The following is a 17,563-nucleotide window of genomic DNA, read 5'->3' as shown; positions in this document are numbered from 1 at the left end:
TGGCTTCAGCCCCAGGCTTCCAGTGGCCATCGGCAGTGCTGGGTTCAGTGGCTGGGGACTGAGGCCGGACAGGTGGCCACTGGGGCCCCTGATGTGGGTGGTGGGGGTCACGCCATGCTTCTCAGGCTCCCTGGAAAAAGGCCTGTTCTTTGCAGGCAGTGGGGAGTTGTCACTCTAGACACCCTGGGGGCCCCTCAGCCTGATGTGGGCTGGAGCTGGAGGTGGCCTCAGACAGCCACGGGCCTCATCTTACCTCTGGACCGGCCCGGGGGGACCCCCCCCAGCTGCAAAGGCAGGTGTCAGAGAAGTGGGTCCTGTCGTGGGCAGGTGATGGTGCAGGGGCATTCTCCACGTGGGTGATATGCCCTGTGGCCTTGTGTGACAGGCAGTGGCACTGACCAGCGGTGACCAAAGGTGGACGCACAGAGCGACCACACCCCGAGCCCCATGCCGGGGGCCTCAGTGGATGCCCAAGCACCCCTGCCCCTCAGGGGCCTCCCCGGGCCCACAGACACACAGGCTGGGCCTCTCATCCAGATGCTCCCTTGGCTTCCAGCCTCCTGGGGGAGGGGGGCTGAGGAATCTGGTGGTGAACTGCTCCCCCATCACCCTGCCTCATTCCGTGGGCGTCCAGGGGGCAGTGGGGGCCAGCGGCTGCCCAGCCCCCTAGCACAGCGGCCCTTCTGGAACCTGGCTCCAGGCTCCAGTGGCCATATAGGACAGCCTGCGGGGGGCCTCAGCCTGGAGTCCACAGGAGGGCCACCCCATGTGGACAGCCTCCCCTGTCTCAGAGCCTCTAGTCCCTGCACTCCACCCATTTCAGAGACAGTTAGTGTATATTTATCTGGACTCTAGATTCTAGGGCTGAGGAATCAGATATCTGGAAATGGTTGAGGTGATATCTAACTTTTTAAACAAAAGGGTAAAATATCATAAACTGGGGTTTTTAATACTTTTTTACCTTTCAGCTTCATTATGAGATTTCCTGTCCACCAATTTTTAATAGCATGAGAAATCTGCCCTGCTTCTTGAAAACTAAAAAAGTAACTTCTGTTTAAAAAAAAAAAAACAAACAAAAAACAACCAAAACACCAAAACCCAAAAATCGGGAGTAGGGCCAAGGTGCTCTAGCTTGAGGCTTCTTGAACTCTGAGGTACACAGGGGTCGCCTGGGGTTCTGGCTGAAATCCGATACTGATTCAGCAGGTCTGAGGGAGGGCCTGAGATTCTGCATTTCTTTCTTAATTATTGATTACTATCAGGCTGTAATTGACATGCAACTCTATCGACACAATACGCTTATATATCGCAACACGATTGGTTAACTCCTCTGCCACGTCACCTAATTATCATTTCTTGTTTGCGGTGGGAACAATCAAGATCTTGTCTCCTAGCAACTTTGAAGGTTATAATACAGTCCTGTGGACCATCATCATGAGACACTGCACGTCTAACCGACTTAGGCGGACCGCACTTTGGGCAATGACCCATTCGATCAGGTGCTTCTCAAATGTTACAACAAAACCCCTTTTTTTCAAAGGCGGTCTTGTGCCCTACGTTCCTGAGCAATGCCTGTTATACTCATCCTAAGATCTCTGGTAGAAAGTTTGAAAGTTTAAACTTGTTTGAAAGTCTGTGTAATGGAAAGCAGCTCCCTAAAAAGCAAGACGTATTTATTGATCACTTCCTATGTGCCATCCAGCCAGGCAGGGTTGGGCCCCTTACATCTCTACTGGTTTCCTGCGGCCACCACAACAATTTGCCACAAACTTGGTGGCTTCAAATAACAGCCACTTCTTGTCCCACAGCCCTGGAGGCCAGAAGTCCTCGATCAAGGTATCTGTAGGCCCACACGTCCTCTGAAGTTTCTAGAGGAGCATTCATTCCCTGCCTCTCAGTTTCTTCTTCTTTCTTTAGGAACATGTGTGTTTTATTCTTTTTTCTGGTATCCAAGATCTACAAAGAACTTGTCAAACTCAATACACAAGAAACAAATAAATCATAAAATGGGCAGAAGATATGAACAGGCACTTTTCCAATGAAGACATACAAATGGCTAAAAGACACATGAAAAAATGTTCAAAATCATTAGCCATCAGGGAAATTCAAATCAAAACCACACTAAGATACCGCCTTACGCCAGTTAGAATGGCAAAAACTGTCAAGGCAAGAAACAACAATTGTTGGAGAGAATGTGGAGAAAGGGGATCCCTCTTACATTGTTGGTGGGAATGTAAGTTGGTACAGCCACTCTGGAAAACAGTGTGGAGGTCCCTTAAAAAGTTAAAAATTGAGCTACCCTATGATCCAGCCATTGCACTACCGGGTATTTACCCCAAAGATACAGACGTAGTGAAGAGAAGGGCCATATGTACCCCAATGTTCATAGCAGCAATGTCCACAATAGCTAAATCGTGGAAGGAGCCGAGATGCCCTTCAACAGATGACTGGATTAAGAAGATGTGGTCCATATATACAATGGAATATTACTCAGCTATCAAAAAGAACGATTTCTCAACATTTGCTGCAACATGGACGGCACTGGAGGAGATAATGCTAAGCGAAATAAGTCAAGCAGAGAAAGACAATTATCATATGGTTTCTCTCATCTATGGAACATAAAAACTAGGAAGATCAGTAGGGGAAGAAAGGGATAAAGAAAGGGGGGTAATCAGAAGGGGGAATGAAGCATGAGAGACTATGGACTCTGAAAAACAAACTGAGGGCTTCAGAGGCGAGGGGGGTGGGGAAATGGGATAGGCTGGTGATGGGTAGTAAGGAGGGCGCGTATTGCATGGTGCACTGGGTGTTATACGCAACTAATCAATCATCGAACTTTACATCAAAAATCAGGGATGTACTGTATGGTGAATAACATAATAATATTATTATGAAAAATTTTTTTTAATTAAAAAAAACCTTTTTATTTGGAAATAATTACAGATTCACAGGGAGTTGTAACACTTGTGCAGGGAAAGGGGGGGGGTCCCAGGTACCCACACCCTCACCCTTCCAGTGTTTGCTGTCCAATCTTGGTGTTCCCTGGCTTCCTATAGGGACCCCAGTCATTGGATTTGGGGCCCACCCTACATCCAGGAGGTTCTCATCAATGAAATTCTTAATTTAATCACATCTGCAAAGGTCCTATTTCCAAACAAGTTCCCATTCACAGGTATGGGGGGCTAGGATTTGGATATATCTTTTTGGGGATGCTGTTCAACCCTCAGCAAGATAAGAATGAGAGGTAAAGATAAGAATGAGAATTAAAAGCATCCAATTGGATACTGAACCCCATTGGTTGACTACTGTGGGGGATTGTGGCTGGAAGTGCCCAAACCGACCCCCGCCTTCCACTCCCCCCAATTTCTCATTCATATATTGAAGTCCTAACTCCAGTTAAGGTGAGGTCCTACTGGGGGCTGGGGGTCAATTCAGTATGACTGGTGTCGTTCCACAGAGAGCTCACGTGAAGAGCCAGACACGCATAGAGGAAGATGATACGCAGTGAAGTCAGAGAGAATGCCACTTCTAAGTCAAGGAACACCCGAGGCCGCCAGAGCCAGGCAAGAGGCAGGCAGCAGATTCTCTCCCACAGCCCTTGGAAAGACCCACCCCTGCCGGCGCCTTGATCTTGGACCTCCAGCTTCCAGAAACTTCTATCGTCTAAACCTTGCTTTCTATTGTCTAAGCTTGTTATGGCAGCCCGAGCAAATGAATACATCTCTTATTCAAGATGGTTCATACCCCACAGGCCAATTGCAAAGTAGATACTGCCCCTCACGTTCCAGAAGTGGGGCCGTGGTGCCCAGAGATGTCAATAATGTGCTTGGCATCCCCCAGCACTTCCGGGCCTGTGCGAGGAAAGGACGTGGTACATTTCCAGGCTGCCTCTTTCCTACTTTGTGTTGTGATGCATCTCCCATATTCCGTGGGTGGAGGTGACAGAGGGAGACAAAGTGTCCACTGGCAAAGGCTCTAATTGGCATGAGCTGATCGTTCGGGCGCACCCCCTGTGGATGGCGGCCAAACCCATCCAGGGACTGAAGCTGTCTACTTCAGTGGGTCTTTCGGCTTGTGTGTGGGAGGACACGGCCATCAGACTGTCAGCCTGGTGCTTCTCTGCCTATCAAAGTCACGGTAGAGAAAAACCCGCTATAGCCTCCCTTCCAGGAGACAAAGCCATGGGGCAACCGATTTCCGATGACTGCACGGCCCAGTGCTTTCTCCTATTATTAGACAGTCTCAGAATTCGAGGAATGAGACTGGCCATCTGATTAAAGGATGCCCGTGTGCTGTCATTAAAATGCCCTCCGCTGTTCTCTGTCCCTGTCAGGAGAGCAGCCCGTGTATTGCTAGCTTGGGAACCTCGGAGGGCTTTGGGAGCAATGGGCTTAGGGAGCTTCTGGTCAGTGTGCAGCCCACGCAGTGTGTCCCAAGGCAGGGAGCAGAGCACACTTTACTGAAGGTCATAGTGGCCACCTGCGGAGTCTTACCAGAGGGGTGGGGTTTCCCACTGCACCACCCCGCTTCTGATCTAGCCCTGTGAGCTCTGTTCTGACAAGGACGCCAACTGACTACATTGATCTTTGGGGTGTGAGCCACGACTAGCCCTAAGTCATGTTAGTCCTCTCCCTTTAGAAACATGACTATTAGAATTAAATGTGGCCAGGTTCGAAACCTGGCTCTGCCACCTCTTGAATGATCCTGGGCAAGTAATTTCACCTCTCTGAGCCTTCGTGCCTTCATTCATAAAATGGGGATCACAGCTGAGATGACTTTGTTCAGAACATGTTAACCCAGGTAAGAATCTTTGTGCTACACTCAGAACACGGGGAATGTTCAGAGAATGGCGGTGGTGGGTGTATTTATCAATCCACGGGTGCTTTAGAACATTTTCTTGCTTATCCATAGAGAGACTTTCGAACCGAGACTTTCGAACCGGATCATCCACGGTCCCTCGGGTTTCCAAAATCCAAAATCACCAAAGTGCAATGTGAGTTATAGGACTTACACCTCGGCCCTAAGCCCTGGAGGTCTGACCTTGAGCCCGCACTGCTGTGCCCACCTCCTACGATGGCACTCCCAATTCAAGGTGGATATTCATTCTGGGGTTTTTTAGAGAAAGTTTCCGGCTGTTATCAGATTCTCCAAGGGATTCTATGTCTCCAAGAGGAACATCTCTGGGAATGATCTGAGCAGGTAGCTTGTGCCCAAGAGCCAGGAGAAGGGACTTAGCATCTGCTGAGCCCTACTATGTGCCAAGCTGACATACATCGCCCCTGTACGAACAATTGGGCAAAACAGGCACCATCATTCCCATTTTCCAGACGAGGAGACAGAGGCTCTGAGAGCTCAAACTCGAAGACAGACACTGGGCTCAGTCACTCACTTGTCCCATGGCTGGCACAGGCCTGGGATTCCAGCTCAGGTCTATCTGCCCCCAGGCTGGGCCCCATTCTTGGCACTGGGCTGCCTCTGAGAAATGGAACGAGGTACCCTCCCCGGGAATGCCCTGCCCTTGGTCAGAGGCTCAGCTCAAGCTTCACACCGTGGAGCTCACCAGGCCCTGAGGGACAACCCCCCTCTAATTCTGTGAATGCGCCCCCTCAAATCCGGAAAGAATCCACCGCCCTGGGTAAAGTCTTTGCCTCTCCTCCAGGAAGAGTTCGGTACCGGGCTCAGACCACCCTGGGTCCCTCCCCCATGCTCTGCGGCCCGCTGTGCCAGGGGCCATGCGGTTGGTGGAAGCCTGGGTTCTGGAAGCAGGGAGAATTCCGGCTCTGCCACTTAGCAGCCGCCTGACCTCGAATTGTCCGCTAACCCCTGTGCCTCACTTTCCACATTTATACAGTGAAGCTAGGAACAGCCGCCTCACATGAGAGGGTATTACACTCTTGTATTTCTCCTATCAGGGACACTCTCCCTTCTTTCCCCGTGTCCTATTCTCCTAGCAGCAAGAGCTCGGCCAGTGGCAGCAACGCTGACGGCCGTCGGCAGCGTCCCCGTAGCTGAGTGCGCACTTACGTCCGCCGCGTCTCCCACGCTTTAGTGCGCACTTACGTCCGCCGCGTCTCCCACGCTTTAGTGCGCACTTACGTCCGCCGCGTCTCCCACGCTTTAGTGCGCACTTACGTCCGCCGCGTCTCCCACGCTTTAGTGCGCACTTACGTCCGCCGTGTCTCCCACGCTTTAGGCTCCCGGAAGGTGGTGAGTGTCCATCCCCACATCCCTAGCACTTGCCGTTCTCGCTGGCACCTAATATATCCCTAGGAAATGTTTGTTGCCGAACAAGAGAATCCAAGAAAGTCCTGCTTACACCATGGATAACACACATCTGAAATTTAGAGCTCCAAAGGCACTCCATAAAAGTCTGGTTCCAGGAAGGCTGAGAGACATTGTTGAATGAAGTATGCCGCTGCATAACAGCAGAGCTGGGAAACGCTGAAACGTGAACGGAAACTCAGAGCTACACGAAGCAGGGTCAAACACTAGGGCACAGCTTTGATGTCTCCCTCAATGACAGAGTTTTAGGATAACAGAAATAGGAAGTCTGTTCCCTGTGGCATTTCTTATTATACTCACTTTTACCAGGAACCAAAAGGTCATCTACTGTCTATGCTTCCAACCACTAACCTTTTCACTCACCTGCATATCCATCCATCCATTCCTCCTTCCCTCCCTTCATCCATCCATCTAAATAACCTTCCTCCTTCCTTCCTTCCCTCCCTTTCCTTCCTTCTTTCCATCCATCCATTCATCTGAATATCCACCCAAACATTCATCTCTCTGTCCATCTATCCCTCCACCCTCCATCTGTCTATCCATCCTTTCACACATCTATTAAATCGTCTACCCACCCATACCCCATCATGAACACATGTGTCAAACACTTTCTACCTTCCAGGCACTGTGCTAGGCACTGTTGTGACCTAACACTGAAGGACATATGGATCCCACCTTCAAGGAATTTACTTTCTAGAGGGGGAGACAAACAAGCAAATACGTAGTCTCGATCCAGTGGGCTATGGGTTATGATAGGGATGCACACCGAGGCTGTGGGAGGGCACAAGACCTGGGAGGGTCAGGCAGAGGTGACATCTCAGCTGAGGCAGGAAGGTCCAGGAGGGGACACTGTACGGGGAGAAGGGCCTTCTAGACAGAAGGAACAGCGTGTCCTGTGCCCAAAGGCAAGAGAACGTGTGCCGGGCTGGGGACCTGTGAAGGGCTCTGCCTGGCTAGATCATGGGGATCGAAGCTGGAAGGAAGGAGAGAGTTGGCTGGAGTCCAGGTCCTTGGGCTGAGTTTGAGTTTGGACCTTGTCCTGAGACCCTAGGAAGCCTTGGGTGGATGTTAGAGAGGCCTGAGTGAAGACAGCAGGCTCTAGGAAGGTCTGTCACAGGAAATGGATTCCCTTTTTGAACAGGAACACGACACGGGAGGCAAGTTGTCAAACTTGCAAAAGATCCTGAAATGACTTCTTCCCTCTGAAATTTGGTCTTGCGGTCTCCTCTCCCAGAGCCATTTTATGCCTGGCTGAAAATCTAGTGACACTGGCAGGAGGGAAGCTAATGATTCAGACAGTCATTAACAGTCTCCCCGAAGAAGCTTCCTTGAAGCTCTAGTGGGAAATTCAGACTCAAGACCAGGAGAGGATTCCTATAGTTACATAGCATAATTATGGGCAATGATGTCCTTTGGCCAGTCGGGAGAGAGAAGCATGCATTGCCTCAGTCCTGCTGTGTCCCCTGGTCACGGTGGTGGCTGGGGCTCATTGCCCAGACAGGTAACCAGGTTAGGGGGTGCATATGACAGCCAAGGGGCAGTGCACAGGACACACACTTACTGACCCCCTACTATGTCCCAAGCACTGTGCTGGGATACAGGAGAAACCAAGCCAAATCCCCACTTTCTGGAAGCTTAGAATGACATTGGGTATACAGGACCTCACATTAAAAAGAGTGGGTTATCACCGTTGCCAGTGGAGGGAAAGGGGGAGAGGAAAGGAAGGTGAAACACCAACATCTCATCTGAGATAGTGTGGAGTCAAAATAGACCACCTCCAGTTGGTGGAATAAGAAGTAATAGACTGAAGGCATTTCTTAAAGTTGCCAAGGAAACCAGTGTGGACCTAAAAATAGTGATAGACCTCTATTAGGAGGACAGGGCGGGAGATGTTGATAGATAAGGTCTAAGGTCTGTAAATCAATAAATATCAGAGAGTTGCAGTTAACCACAGAGAGGACAGCTAGAAAGCAGAAGAACAGCAGCCCTGGGAAGCAGGCAGAGTGGGAAGAGGTGGGGTGCAAAACGGCTTCCCAAGGCAAGACTTGCTCTCTTACTTGATTATTTTTTTAACCACGCGTGTGCGCTTAGATAAAAGATTTTGAGCATTCGAATAGAGATAAATTGTAGCTTAATAGAGTCAGTGGCCAAAAGCCAAATGCATGGGACAGGCAGTTAACACGACTGGATTTGGAGCAAAGGGTCTATGGATACAATTCAGAGAGGCCATGAACTTGGATAGGAAAAACAATTACATCTTTATTTTACTAACCCCTCACTGAAATTCAGCACTTGCTTTCATTACCAACACAGACAAAAAGCCACAGTGGTACCACTAGACCTGTGACTTTATCACCGACGAAAATCATAGGTATTCTCATATCGCCTGATCGTTGTTGTAAATATCTCGAGCTATTTATGCTCATCGCTACTGCAAAATGAGACTATTGGTTGGACTCAGAGCTTGCTAATGCACCCTTATTATCATATTACATTGGCTTCTTTAAAACACATTTTTGATAACTGTATTTCAATACAATTTGTTCTTCACAATCCAGTGCATTTTTTGTTTTTGATTTTGTTTGCATTGAAAAACGTTCTTCGGAGAAGGAGTCTGTGGGCTTTACCAAATTGCCAAGGGTCGTATGGCAGGAAGTAGGTTGAGAACCTCCTTCAGCAAGAGGAGAACAGCTTGGGGGTGGGTAAGGCATTTGATAAAGTCTTAGAGGCAGAGAGCAGGACCCATGTTTTGAGGGAAGCTGGGACCCAGGCTGATGGAGAGGCAGAGAACAGGTGCATGAAGGAATACCGCTGATGGCACAATGGTACGATCATGGAACAACATCAGCAGCTCTAATTTACTGAGCTCACGGATTCCGGACACTGCCTCGAGCCCTTCACAAACAACATTGGGTTCAACCGTGGCAGTAACCGTAGGAAGGTACGAACGTGATTTCCCTTTTACAGCCTAGGATACACATCCCCAGACGGGTTTAGGGACTATCCTGAGGCCCCATAACTTGTAAGGCATAGAGTGGAATTCAGACTGTGGTCCACCGTGCTCCCCAGTTTGTGCCCTTAAGTGGTCATCTATACTGCCCAGTATAAAGGAAAGTCTTGTTCCCATGTAACCGATAAAGAAATCAAGTGCATCCAAGTCCAGAATCCCAGCGTGCTTGGGAACAACCCAGCTGAGGTTTTCTCCTTGCCCAGCTGCCTGCTGATTCCTTCCTCATCCTTCATGGTTCCCTGGGGCTCTGGGAAGCTCAGGGAACCCGTGCCAGTTCCCTGGGCATCTGGACCTGCAAGGCTTATGTCCTGCCTACCTTCCATTGGCACATCATTCAAATATTCCTTCCCGTTCTAGCCTTTGGAGCCCTCCTGGCATAACACCTTCGTGCCACGATCACCTCCTAATTAGGCCCCCCAACTTTGATGCACGCTGCCCGTGACTGTTCCATGCATCTGCACTTGAGTTTCTGAAATCGGGGTCCCCTGGGGGGTCGTACGCCACTGTGCTTGGGTGATTGTGTTGTAAGAGTTATAACTGTGTTATTTGCAGGGCATTACCGCCAGCCTTTCCTGGACTCACCAATAACCATCTTATCACTAAGAATTGCCACCTGGCTCTGGTGGCCGCTCTGTTTATGATGGCAACTGGGCTGAGCCACCCTGCTTTAATCACAGCCCAATCGTAAGAAAAGGCTGCATACGTAATACAGGAATGATTCTCTCCATGCCTGGCGAAGGCCAGCGGCCAGAACGCTACGTTGTACGGACAGAGGATCTGCAGCGGGGTGTGGAGGGGAGAAATGGCCGAAAACAGAGTCATCGTGGGGCCCACCTCCAGGCCAGGGGAAATCGAAACAGCCCTCTGGGCGGCCTGTCCTACGCTCACATGGTCTGCCCGTTGCATTACAGGCTTTGAATTCGAATTGGATTTGTTTTGCATGGTGATTGCATTTAATCTGTGGATTCGTTTTGGTTTTACTGCGATATGAGGGTGACAAACTCATACCTGCTGCTTTGCTCTACACACGGAAGCCGTCTCGTAATGCAGATATTCCATGGCCACGTTGGGAGGGCAGTATCTGAGAGAATATGTGCCCTTTAAAATATTCTGTGTTTGCACGTGCCATTTTGTGGGCCACACCCATTGCTCAAAAATGGTGGCCCATTTGGAGTTAATATTCCAAATGCTTAGCCCCAGTCCCTGTATCCTGCTGGTCGCCAGGGGCAGGCCCTCCACACCAGCCAACAGGTTGACTTAATATTCTTCCCCTAGTTTGTGCCAGCTCCCCGCTGCGGTAGGGAAGGCTGGGGGGTGTCAGTGGCTCACAGCAGCCCCTCAACACTGACCAGTGCCTGATGCATGGCGACCCCTGCGAGGACTGGTATTACTCTATCTCACGGGCTTAGATAAGAGGTGGCTAGTGGTATAAAAATACCCTCTCTTGGTTCCTGACTCCATATCTTATATCCTGGCCAAGAAAGTAGAAGGAAAACGGAGATAAAGGGGTCAACCAGGGCGGAGAACCACCTGGGAAGGAGACATGGGGGGCTCCGTGATGCCGTCAGGAGGAACATCCTAGACTGGGAAACAGATCAGCTGGTAAGGCCCAGCTCTGTGTGACCTGAGGCAAGTTACCTAACCTCTCTGAGTCTCTGGCTCTCAATATGTTAATGAGGACAAGGAACCATTCCGGCCTTGCCCACTCCGAGGAGCAGGTGGGAGGACCAATGGGGTCAGTGATGGGGCAGGTGTAAGTGACAGCAACAGGAAGGGCTGCCATTATTATTGCGAGAGTGACAGTGACAAGGCAGAGTTGGAGAGATGCTCAGAAGCCAGTGAGGGATGGGAATACATCAAGACAGAGAGAGAGATTCCCCTGAATCTGTGGGAATTGCTGGCCAACAGCACTGTCAGCTTAAGACTGAACTTGTTTTCTCTGCTTTGGGGCTTGACTCTGTGAAAATATTTGGTCTTTATTTGAGATCGTTTGTTTTTCTTTGTAAGCATTACTTGTCTCTTTCTAATGCATTGTTCTCAGGGAATCATGGGGAGTACTGCAAACCAATTTTTTTTCCTAACTGTATTTTCTTGAATAATGAACTCCACTTTGGTTTAAACATTTTTATAAGAATTTTCCTCTTAATTGAAAAGTGATTTTTTAAATGCATTTGGCAGAGCAGGGGGGGAGGGATGTTGAAGCTGCAGTCTCATTTATTCTTGGTGGAGTGGAACCCAGGGGAGAAATCAGATTTAAAAAAAAAAAGTAAGTAATAGAATCAAAGGAGAAAAGAAATAATGTAATGAGCGCACGTGGGCCTTGAACAGGCATCTTGTTACGCGTGTAAGTGCTTGAGTTAGGAGAGATATGGACATGAGTAAGTCAGAGCTGACATCTGGCCAAAGACCAGTTCCTGTGACTTAGAGGCACTGCCATCCTCTTCTGGGCCCTGGGTCTCAGTTTCCCCATCTGTGGAATGGGATGAAGCCATCTTCCCAGGGCTGCGGCGAGGGTCCCGGGGAATAATGACTGGGAACGGGCAAGCTGTAGGGGGCTGTGCACACGCGAGGTGGGTTGTTATTTGGACAGTGAGGTCAAGGGAAGGTAGTACCGAACAAGCTTCAAGATTCTTTGTAGCTCTAAGAATCCAGATTTCGATGAAAATGCACTGACAAAATACACACTCACAGCCTCCCACACTCATTCTCACACACCCCACATGTACCCACGTGTAAACCACACACATGCAAGCTCATTCATACACACCCTCACACACCCATATATACGTCACGAAATACAGCCTCACACGTGTACCCCCACTCCTCACACACATAGCTCCCCACAATCCCTCACACACGGACCCTCACAACCCTCTCGTATATAACACCCCTACACCCTCGTACACATCCCCCCAATACCCCCTTACGTGCACCCTCGCACCCACACAGCCCTGCACACACGCCCTCACACACACCATGTTCTTCAAATGAGACAGTCCCTGCTGGAGTGCCATGTCCCCTCCGCCCCTTCCCAGCTGAACTTGGGTTGAAAGCAGAGAATCTTCTCTGCCCACTCGCTGTGCTGAGCCCATGTCCTCGCAGTCCCGCCACCGGGCTCGGCCCCAGGATGCCCAGAAACTGCTCAATGCTTCCAACTCCTTGGCAATGTCCCTCCTTTTGTTCCCTATCCTTCTGGCATTTGGTGACCCCCATTGTGAACTTTGAAGTTCACGAGTCAGGATCCTTTCTGCCTTATTCACAAATGCATCAGAGCTGGGCACATAGTCGGGGTTAAGAAGTATTGCTCAAATGAACGAATGAATGAATGAGACTTACGGAAGGACACGGTCTGCTCAGCCCAGGGCTCTGGGCTTTGAAGTAGGCATGGGGAGAGGAAGAGGGCCTGCCCCTGCCTCAGCCCCGGGGCCCTGCCCTCTCCAGCGCTCAGTCAAGTCCTGGGCAAACTCTGCTCCATCCACGCACATCCCACCTTTGCCTCCTCCCGAGGGACCCAAAGTGCCGGTAATATTTGGGACCTGCCCTTGGTAGCCATTTCTGGTTCATCTCCCAGGGCCTCCCAGGTGCCTCCGGCGTTTGCAGGGAAGGACCGGGTTCCTCGGGAGCGCAGGTGCCCCGCAACCCCACCTGCACACATGCTCACACGCTCACCAGCACTGCCGCCTGCAGTGTCCCAGTAGGTCGCCACGTGCCAGAACGGGGCTGTGTGACTCTCACACAGATCCTGCCAAGTAGCACCTACATCCTGGAACCGAGCAAACACAGGCTCCAACAGTGAAGTCATTGGCCCAAGGTCACACGTGGGCAGGTGGCCATCCTGGGATTTGAACCCAGGCCCCAGAGTCTTCGATGCTGCATTTCCCTGACTGTCCGCCCTGGGTCTTACACCCCTTCCTGGATCCCCTCAGCTTCTGCGCTTCTCCATGGGAGCAGCGCACCCTCCATATTCTCCTGGCTGTCCGCTCGCTGCCCATCTCCCACTCTGGGCCAGGAATGACCCAGGGGCAGTGAGGTAGACGATTCTGGTGCCTTGTAAGGTCCCCTTTGCCAGGCCAATGCACCCATTCCCCAGATGCTGACCTCTTTTCTAGAGCATTGCCTTATATAGGAAAGCTCTCCTGCTGGACAGATTATGACACCCCTCACCCCAACCAGCGACAGCCTGAACCAGTGACCGGAGGGCAAGGGGATAGACACCAAAGGCCCACCCCCTTGCCTCAGGTTAGGACCAACTCTGCAGTACAGCTCACACTCCAGAGCTCACGGGATCTGCCTGAGGCATCTGCACTGAGACCCCCACCTTGTTGAGCCCCTTCTGCCCTCTCCTGCTTTCCTCACTCGCTCTTTCTAGAACACTCTCCTTCCAGAAACTAGGTGCACAGGATATCACGTCTCAGGCTCTGCTTCAGAGCCAAGAAAGGCAAGGACAGCCTGATACTCATTGAGACCCTGGTGCCACGGCATTTGGGGGTCATGAGCATTTATTGAACGAACAAGCCATTTCTCCTATCCTCTGTGCAAAGCCTCCGCTCCAATCACACGGGCCTCTTCGGTCAGGCCGTGCAGAGAATCAGCTCCTGGCCAAAGGGAGGAGCTTGGTTTTCTGTGGTGCCCACTCCCTCCCTGGTGCCCAGACCAGTGCCTGGCACACAGTAAGAGCTTAGTAAGCGTTTGCTGAATCGATGAATATTGAAATGAATGACTGTCTGCTTTTCCTAATTCCTGTTCACATCCCCTCCAACCCTTTAAGGCCGCCTCTGCCATCACCTGCCAGGTAACCTCACCAGCCATGTTCACCCTGGCTGGCTTTGACTTCCTACCAAGGTGCTTTGCCAGCTGCTTGCACACCTCAGGGGTTCACCGAGGGTCCTCAGGGGGTCCCCCAAGGGCAGGGGATCAGAGGAAGACTAGGGATCAGTGTTTCACACAGAACAGCTCTGTTTGACCTATTTCCATGGGGTTTTGTTTGGACTAAAGGGCTCTGTGGCTGCAAAGACTAAGAGGGCCCTCGGCTGTCTTGCATTTTCTATCTGCCCCCACCCCCACCCCCTTGACCTGAGGCACACCCTCCCTCACGCTGCCCTGGCCAAATTCTGTGTGTAGACAGACATCCTCTTATGTCCCCATCTAATCGGGGACCCTAGTCTAGAGGTTGAAAGCACAGGCTTTGGAGTCAGAAAGGCCTTGGGCCAGTCATTTAGTCCCTCCTGGCCTCAGTTTCCACACCTATAAAATGGGAAAGTAACAGAGCTACCACCTGACAGTTGAGCAAGAGTTCCATAAGATGGGTCATGTGATATGCTAAGCAAGTGCCTGGCTCCTGGAAAAGTAATAAAGGGTACCTTCTAGTATTTTTTTCATGACCCAAGTAGTGCTTTGGGCATACTTGGAAATTAACTGTCAAAATTATCATACTTTCATTTGGCAAAGGGAGCTCAACCACGGATGTGTGTGAAGTTCATCGTGTCCTGGTGTGTCTCGGAGACCCAACACCGTGTACCATGGCCATGATCACCAGGCACTAGCGAAAGCCACTAATCCCAGATGGACATGGGGACATTCCAAGTGGCAGCTACAGAGCTAAATAGGGCCCTCGTCCCTTGCTGTCCCTGGCTGTAAAGCGACCAGAGAAGAAACCCTAATGTTCCTCTGCTTAAGCATCTGGCTTTCTCCCCAGACCCAGGCTCGTTGTGTTTAGACAGCGGTGAAAGTCGGAAGAGAGTACGGTTTCTCACCTCCCAGATTCGCTGGTGTGTCTGTGGCAGACAGACTTTGTGCATGGCGCACGCTCAGTAAGGATCGTGCAGTGAACACAGGCATAAAGGAATGTGAACTTGAGCTCTGCCATGTCAGCTCAGCATCTAGGATAGGTGTCTCTCCATAAATGTTTTGGAGAGAATGAATGAATTCTAGTGTGGCTGCCCTAGTCTCAGTTCTGAGCCCAGAGTCCTAGCACGGAGGCCGGTGATGAATATTTATGGAGGAAATGAACCAGATCCAGTATTTCCCTGGATAATAACCGGACTTCAGCTGTGGCTGCCCCCTCCCCACCTCCTCACTCGCCCCAGAGCTGCAGACGTAGGTTCCAGGGACGGAGAGCCCCTGAGTCCAGCCAGCAGAACCAGCTTGGCCTCAGCCGCATGGAATGCGGTCTGGAGGTCAGAGCAAGTGAGTCTCCCCAAGGTGTGTAACCGGGAGACCATCTAGCTGGCTTGCCAGTATGCTCACAGGTTATGCCCTGGGAAACACTCACGCCCCATGCAGACTGTGCTGGAAAGAGCAGAGCACGGTGACCCAGGGATGCTTCTAAGGAGCCCTCGCCTGCGCGGCGTTGGCATCAATACAACCACGCATGCGCACACAGACGGGGAACACGTGGCCATGCCCCGCTGGGCGCAGAGCACTCTACTGTGACCCATCCTTCCTCTCCAGCCTACACGTTGGAGCCACTGTCCAGAACAGGCTCCAGAGATCCACACGAGTGGTCCCATTCATCTTCCAGAGGCACCCCAGGTGGCATAAGCAGGTGGACACGCACCCAGCATTGCACCCCCCCCCCCCCGGCCTGCCATCCCATCCAAGCACACCTCGCCTCTGCCCCAAGCAGATGGTGGCCACAGACCACCCTCGGGTACCACCAGGCGATAACACCACCTGTCATGAGGGACCCCTTTCATAGATCAGAGAACCCCTCTCAGCCAGGAGCTGAGGCTCAGAATTCACAGAGCAGAACCAGAGACAAGTCACGCTCTCCTGTGCCATTGCTGGGGTCGATTCTCCACAACCCCCCAAGCCCCCCGGAAACCAGGAGGTGGCTCAGCCCCTATAGTGTTGCCTGGCCTGCAGGCTGGACGGGCGTCCCCAGAAGCATGTGGGGCCAGGGCCCCACTTGGCCCCGCACCAGCCTCCGGGACACGTGGCGCTGCGAAGCCAGAGGCCTCCTCCCGAGCTCGGGCTTGCCTGCAGCCGCCTCCCCCGCCTGCTTCCCGCAGGGGTCTCCGGCCAGCCAGGCAAATGGCGCCCACACAGCGCGGGCTGCCGAGCTGGAGGAACGCGGCCTTCGACGCCCAGACAGGCCGGCACGAAGAACCAGCTGCACCTGCGGCCCTGAGGAGGCAGCTGGGACCCTCAGGCCTCAGTCTGTGCCGACCGGTCCTGCATTCACGTCAGGTTCCCTGTGGCCATGGTCGGGCTTGGCCCCTGCAGCCGCACGGCCCCGGGGGACACGCGGGGTCGGCGCTGGGCCCCCTTGGGTACCCTTCAGGTAGGGCGGAGGCGAAGGAGGTCGGGGATGCTGGGAGGCCCCACAATGCCCCAGGAGAGCAGACCGCTCGGGGGGCCCCTTGCCGAGATGCCCAAGCCGGGTTCGCCGCGCCCGCCTGCCCCCGGGGGGCTGGGCCCCCACCCGGTACTCACCGGCTCCGGAGGACCTCACCCTGGCGTGGTGGCGGCCGCCCCCTCTCAGGCCGTGCTCCCCATCTGGAGAGGCCAGCGGCACTAATCAGCTGCCTGGCGTGGTGCGGCCGAGTGGCTGGGGTTTAATTGACACCAGGTGGCCCCTCCCCAGGGGCAGGCTGGGAGGCGGCTCTGCCCGGCAGGGAGGCCAAGCCCCGGGCAGGGGGGCTGCACCCAGGCCGGGCTGGTTCAGGCCTCCCCGGGAGAGAAGAGGGCGGTCAGGCAGCTGCGGGCCACCCTGCCCCTCCTCTCCTGCCCGCCGCCTCCATAGCACACCCCGGCCCTGCTTCCCTAGGCTCTGACCTTTCTTTCATTTCAGAGACAGCGGGGACAGTGACAGCGTCTGCCCAGGAGGAGGGTGGCTCAGGTTTCTCCCTGGCTGGCTGGGGGCAGCAGGAGTGCGCGCCCTGGCTCTGCCCTGGCCAGGCCCGGCCGCCTGATCCTCAGGAGGGCCACCCATTGTGGGCGCAGGGCATCCCCCAAATTACCTTTTATTGAACACTTACTACATGCCGGGCCCTGCACGGTGCCCGCACTGGCCTCTGAGAGATGGGTACTTATTAAGTCCACTTGGCAGATGAAGAAACCGAGGCTCGGAGAAGCCAAGCTTCTCCCCTCAGTCACACGGCAGGAGAGACACCTAGTCAAGGATTTTCACCACCACCTGCAAAGGAGGCCACCATCTTTCAGATCAGGTGATTAGGGAAGCCGGTTCTCGGGGTCACACAGCAAAGTGTGGCACTTGGATTTGTCACCAGATGCAGTGGGCCAGGCTGCCCGGAAAAGCCCAGCTCAGTG

At 52.5% G+C, this 17,563-nt stretch overlaps 1 protein-coding gene across 2 annotated transcripts in view; it reads right to left on the bottom strand.

The window, feature by feature from the left end:
• The window catches only part of NOS1 (nitric oxide synthase 1), a 174,764-nt gene extending 157,703 nt beyond the window's left edge, over positions 1 to 17,061 (bottom strand). Inside the window, exon 1 of one of the 2 annotated variants that reach the window (XM_026514576.4) lies at positions 16,727 to 17,061. The gene's annotated coding sequence lies outside the window, so the exon portion shown is untranslated. The remainder of the gene's footprint in view (positions 1 to 16,726) is intronic. The other variant, XM_044389890.3, reaches the window with a different exon arrangement.
• Positions 17,062 to 17,563: the final 502 nt, after the last annotated feature.

The sequence above is a fragment of the Ursus arctos genome, unplaced genomic scaffold (genome assembly GCF_023065955.2).
Source record: "Ursus arctos isolate Adak ecotype North America unplaced genomic scaffold, UrsArc2.0 scaffold_34, whole genome shotgun sequence".
In the NCBI taxonomy this organism is placed as follows: domain Eukaryota; kingdom Metazoa; phylum Chordata; class Mammalia; order Carnivora; family Ursidae; genus Ursus; species Ursus arctos.
Note: the sequence above shows the minus strand (reverse complement) of the source record. Positions and strands in the feature narration are given on the sequence as shown.